Source organism: Pistacia vera, unplaced genomic scaffold, assembly GCF_008641045.1.
Source record: "Pistacia vera cultivar Batoury unplaced genomic scaffold, PisVer_v2 Contig250, whole genome shotgun sequence".
NCBI classification, from domain to species: domain Eukaryota; kingdom Viridiplantae; phylum Streptophyta; class Magnoliopsida; order Sapindales; family Anacardiaceae; genus Pistacia; species Pistacia vera.
This window is the reverse complement of record NW_022196058.1, coordinates 135,760-141,249: the sequence shown is the minus strand read 5'-3', so window position 1 is coordinate 141,249 and position 5,490 is coordinate 135,760. Positions and strand designations below refer to the sequence as shown.

Below are 5,490 nucleotides of genomic sequence, written 5' to 3'. Positions count from 1 at the left end.
TTGGAGCCCAAGCCTATTCCATAGGGGAATAGGGCAATTAAACTTGCACTATAAAAGAATAAGTTTAATTGAGAATAAGAGATGATTTTTCATTATTTCATTTCATTGAAAAGAAAAAGCTATAGCCCCTTGAAAACTCTCTCACGCCAGATTTGGGTTTTGGTTTTAAATCAAATACACTTCATTTTCTTCTTTGTTCTTAAGGCTAAAGAAGATCTAGCAAATCCCTCTTTAGTTCCTTGTGATTATCTTCGTGTGGACTATATTGGTTCGATCCTACACTTGGGTCGGTAGCAAAATACGTTCAAAGACAAAGTTGGAGGAGCCCCCAAATGTGCGTATGATTTCTTAAACTCTAAACTGATTTTCTGCAGATTCTGATATTGTATATAAACTGTAAATTTGTACACTGGTCTTTGTTATATGGAACGATCCATGTTGTTAAATATTTTTGTTTTCCGCTGCGTAACTAGATCGTTTCCTAACAAGTTGTTATTTGCTAGGACTTCAAGTAACTCATAAGCTTTTTCAGGTGTCTTGTTTTGCAATGCTCCTCCAGATGCTACATCCACCATTGTTTGCACAAAACCAGCAAACCATGGTGTGGACACTTACTCAGGAGTTCCTTATATCCTTCCCAAGCTTCATAAAGTGACTCATTCTCTTCTTGCAGAAATGATGTGATGTCATTTCTCATCCTCGCAGATTTCGCTAGTGGGAAATATTTTGTCAGGAACCTTCGTGCCAATTCATTCCAGGTGGTGATTGTTCCTGCTAGTAATGCCATTAACCATCCCTTTGCTTTATCTTTAATGAGAATAGAAACAGTCTTAACCTGATGGCATCATCTGACACTCCATTTGCCTTGAATATGTCACAAATCTCTAAGAAGTTTGCAATGTGTGAATTTGGGTCTTCCTTTAGATCTCCCCCAAATTGTACCGACTGTTGGATCATTTGGATGATTGCCGGCTTTATTTCAAACTTGTTGGCTTGCACCGGTGGCCTAGTTATACTTGGACCACTACCATCAACCGAGGGCACTGAGAATTTCCTCAATGTTCTGTTTTCAACCATCTCAATGACTATCACCTCTCGTTCTCTTCTCTCTCTGTTAAGTCTTCTTGCAGTTCTTTCAATCTCTAGATCAATAGGAACCACTGGATGACATCTAGCTCTTCGCATAAACTACACAGACAGAAAGAGAGCGTGAGATCACAAGCGAACAGAAAATAAACAGCAAAATTAAACTAGAAGACAATTAAAACTAAAATTAAACTCCAATCTAGCTAAAACCAGAAAAATTCAATATTAACACAAAATCAATCCCCAGCAACAGCGCCAAAAACTTGATGCGTGTTTTTACAACATGCAATGTGTAGCAAGTGCTCTAGTCACAACAAGTAATAGAATGATGAGTAAAGTATCGTTCCCACGAGGATTGCGTGTCAAGTACTAATTTTCCTAATTTGTATCAAGTTGGAGTAAACGAAAAATGGTTGGATTTGCCGGAGACAATTAAGTTGAAGTTAAAACAACATCAACAACGTAATTTAAAATCCAACTAATGAAGTCAATATCAATTCAAGACAAAGCGGTTAGGGTTTTGACTTCACTAGGATTTTCTGGTTAAGTCCACAATTTATGTTGCTTCTAAGTTCACATGCAAAGATTATAAATCAGACACCCTAATCTGCAGAATATACCTTCTTAGGCTATATTCTGCTACTTATCCCTACTAAGCTTTCGCACCCTACAATTTGAATGTTATTAGTTACAAGTGCATTAAGCTAAGTGGAATCCTAAATTGATTTCATGGATCTCAAACCTATCTCTAGAGTTCAATTAATCAATGGTATTTACTCTAAGAAGCTAATACATGAATCATTTCTCGGTCTCATCATGCTCAACAATTAATTGCAATTAAAACAAGAATAAATACATAATCCGAGCAATAGAATGTGAAAGCAACATCAATTTATAGATTAGACATTAAAATCCCAATTACATCAAAACCCTAACCGAAAAGTGAGTTAGTTCATACTAAAAATAAAGAAAATCCTAAGAAAAACTGTAAAAACAGAGTTCAGCATGCTGGAAAAACAGAAAAAGAATAAAATCTTCCCTATTTGATGAACCCAAAGGCTTCCAATCTTCAATTTCTCTCATTTCCTCCAAAACAGTGTCGAACCCCCTTTTAAAATGAACAAGTCGCTCTTAAATAGTCGACCCTAAAACCACTCATCCAATACAATTAAAACGTATAGTTTTAACAACTAAAAAATTGCAGTTTTCGCCGCGGCGAAGAATAAACTTCACCGCGACATCAAGTTGGATTTTATTGAACTATCTAACCCGAGACTTTCTCGCCGTAGTGAAGAATATACTTCACTGCGGCAAACTTTTCTGAGCTCTTCTGAAATTATGAAACTGCCCTCCGCTTGCTTTTTTGCTTGAATCTTCAATCTTAGTGATCCCCAATAGGAACAAGCTTCATATTGCTTCCAATTCAAATCAAAATCTTCCCGAATCCTGAAATTCACTTGATTCTGGGTCTAGAAACTCAATTCCACTCAGTTTTGCTCTAACTACATGTTTTGGCATGAAACGTAAAATATATGAAATTAAGTTGCAATTCAGGCACAAACTTAAGTAGAAGTATCCAAAATCTTGCCAAAAAGCATAGATAAAATAGTATAATCCTAGGATTATCACTTGTTCACCAAAGCGAAGGGTATACTTCTACTAGTGAGAGGTTAAATTCCATTGGAGTTTTCCTTAATAATGATAGGTCTAACTTAACTTATATGTTTTACTTCTTTGCCAAAGCGAAAGTTGATAAACATATTAGAGGCATAGTAGAGATGTACACTTGTTTTGTGTAGGTGGCGACATGTAATGTCCACTATACTAATACAAGAATTACATTTGCAACAATGGTTGAAGCCATTAAATTGTGTAATTGGTTTGTTGGCTTAATTTACACTTGAGGTCATTGGTGGGTGCTATCGAGTAGTGTACTTTAAGTCTGATGACTTACCATTTTGGCTTGTTCATCAAAGTGAAGGTTTGAAATGAGCTAGATGGGATCTCAGTCCACTAGGAAAGCCAACAGGCTTCCCCAAATTAATAACGAGGGCTATTAATTTGAAGAAAAATAGTGGGACTATTTGTTTAATTAAAGACCTAATTAAATAAATTAAAATAAACATGATATTAATTTTGTTTAATTTGCACTTGTAGAATCACATTTAAAATGAGCAATACTACCCTTTCACTATGGTTGATAATAAAAAAAAAAAAAAGAATAGGCTAGATGGTAGTAATTTTATAGTCTAGTATAGAAATCTTCATATTGTACTTAAGTCTGAAAATAAATTATATACCATAAACTAGGTTCTGTCTCAAAAACTTGATGATGACATCATCCGAGAACAGCGAGATGTTTATCAAAAGCATTTGGATGATGCTAACATATAACTTATTAAGTATATCAGGTTAGCATCAATGACACCTGAACTGCAAAAGCAATACGAAAACATGGATTATTCTATCATGATCTTATACCTTCAACACAATGAAAGATATGAGGTGCTGAACAACTATTCAAGTGCAAAGTGAATAAAGGTACCAAAGTTGACCCTCATGTACTCAAGATGATAAAGTACATCAAGAGGCTTGAGATTTTGGGTTTTGGTTTGGACAGTGACGTAGTAATCAACTTAGTTTTACAACCCTTACCTGGTTCTTATTCCCACTTCATAGATAACATGAGCACGAATAAGAAAACGCTCCATGAGCTTTTAACCATTTTAAGGATTGTAGAGTAGGACATTAAGAAGTCCAAACCAGGGATGTTAGTTGCTACTGCCACTAGTAAAGGCAAAGGTAAAGGCAAGAGTAAAGCTAAGGCCAAGCGCAAGCCTAACCCCAAAACCCAAGATGCTCTAAAGTCTAGACGGGAAGGTTGTTTCTTCTACTATAGCAAGCCTAGTCCTTAGAGGAAACATTACAAGGCCTTCTTTGAGAAGAAGTCAAAAGCTTATGTCAGAGTAGGTGCCCTAGAGCCAATCTATTTTTTATGTTAACTCTTTGTAATAATGTTTATTTATCAATAAAAGGCATTTTCTTCTATATCGTGTAAATCATAATTTCATGTATTGATATATGTCCTTAGGATGGTAGAATTGTGACAAGGGGATCAAGTGTTTCAAATCTTGATAGTGAGAGCCCTATGATCACATATGGTGGCCACTCTAGAAATGTCCGTAGCCCTAGTATTATTTTGACCAAGGACACAGATAATACGATAAGGCTATCATAGTGTTGAATGACCCTGTCGTAAGGTAGTGACTGATCTCACTTGTCAAGATTGTTTGCCGACAACCTGGTGTAATGCATGGGTACTTGCTGTAGGCAAGTTTACTTGACAGACCCACCAAAAGATCCCATATGGATGGTAACCCCAGTGTCCATGGAATAAATCCTCTAACGGATGGTGGTGCATGTGATCCTTAGACTTGAGATCACTGGAGCACCTTGTGCACCAATTTGTGTAATTTGACACTAGCCCAACATAAATCTATTCAGAACTATCAGAACGGTAGTGATTGGCTACATCGAAAAGTGTATCAAGAATATGGTGGATTGACAAAAGATTCATAATTCCTGGTACGAGAGAAGTTATCTCACTACGCAATTTAGTAAATGAAAATAACACTAAATTCATGGCCACAGTGGGATTGAGTTTTTGCTCAATCCAATTTATTATCTCGGTCATTGGTCTAGTAACTGAATACAAAGATATCAAGGATATCTGAAGCTGGCACTATTTTTGTAACTCGACCTTGATAAGATAATGAATGATGAAAGGATTTGTATGGTAACCATATCATTGATAGGTAGATATTTCGTTGAATTTAAATCTATCGAGTGGTCATGATGCCTTGCTATGGACCAATCTTGGTCTGTGTGTAGTGAGATGATTGATTGTTGTCATTCGCAAGACTACTCACTACCGATATGATAAAAAGCCTATAGGTCATACACTTAGAAGATAATTTAAGAATTAGTTTGTGAAAGGGTATTTTCATCTTTTAGGACGAAAGGGTATTTTGGTAATCTCACAGTGCAATTAAGTTTGTTAAGGTTGTTGTCTGTATTCAATTTAATATTGAAATTAAAATCGGTGAGATTATATTTAAATATATATATATATATGTTCATATATTTAAATGAATTATTATTATCTAATATTAATATATTTTAGTATATTAATATTACTAGATTTTAATAATAATAATAATTAATTAAAATTAAAATACCATTAAAGGTTGTTTGGTTGCAAGGGTGGATTATGGTTGAAGCCCATGGCTATTCCTAAGTGGAATAGGGTTTTAATTAGTTGCACTATATAAGTGCAACTTAAATTAAAACACAATAACACATTTATTAAAATTAAAAACCATTGTCTTCGTGTGGATGACGTTA

At 35.1% G+C, this 5,490-nt stretch overlaps 1 non-coding gene across 1 annotated transcript; it reads left to right on the top strand.

Annotated features, from left to right (window-relative positions):
• Positions 1–593: 593 nt before the first annotated feature.
• Positions 594–700, top strand: LOC116132403. The gene has a single exon (XR_004128401.1). It is a non-coding gene; the product is annotated as a small nucleolar RNA R71 (small nucleolar RNA).
• The last annotated feature ends 4,790 nt before the right edge of the window (positions 701–5,490 follow it).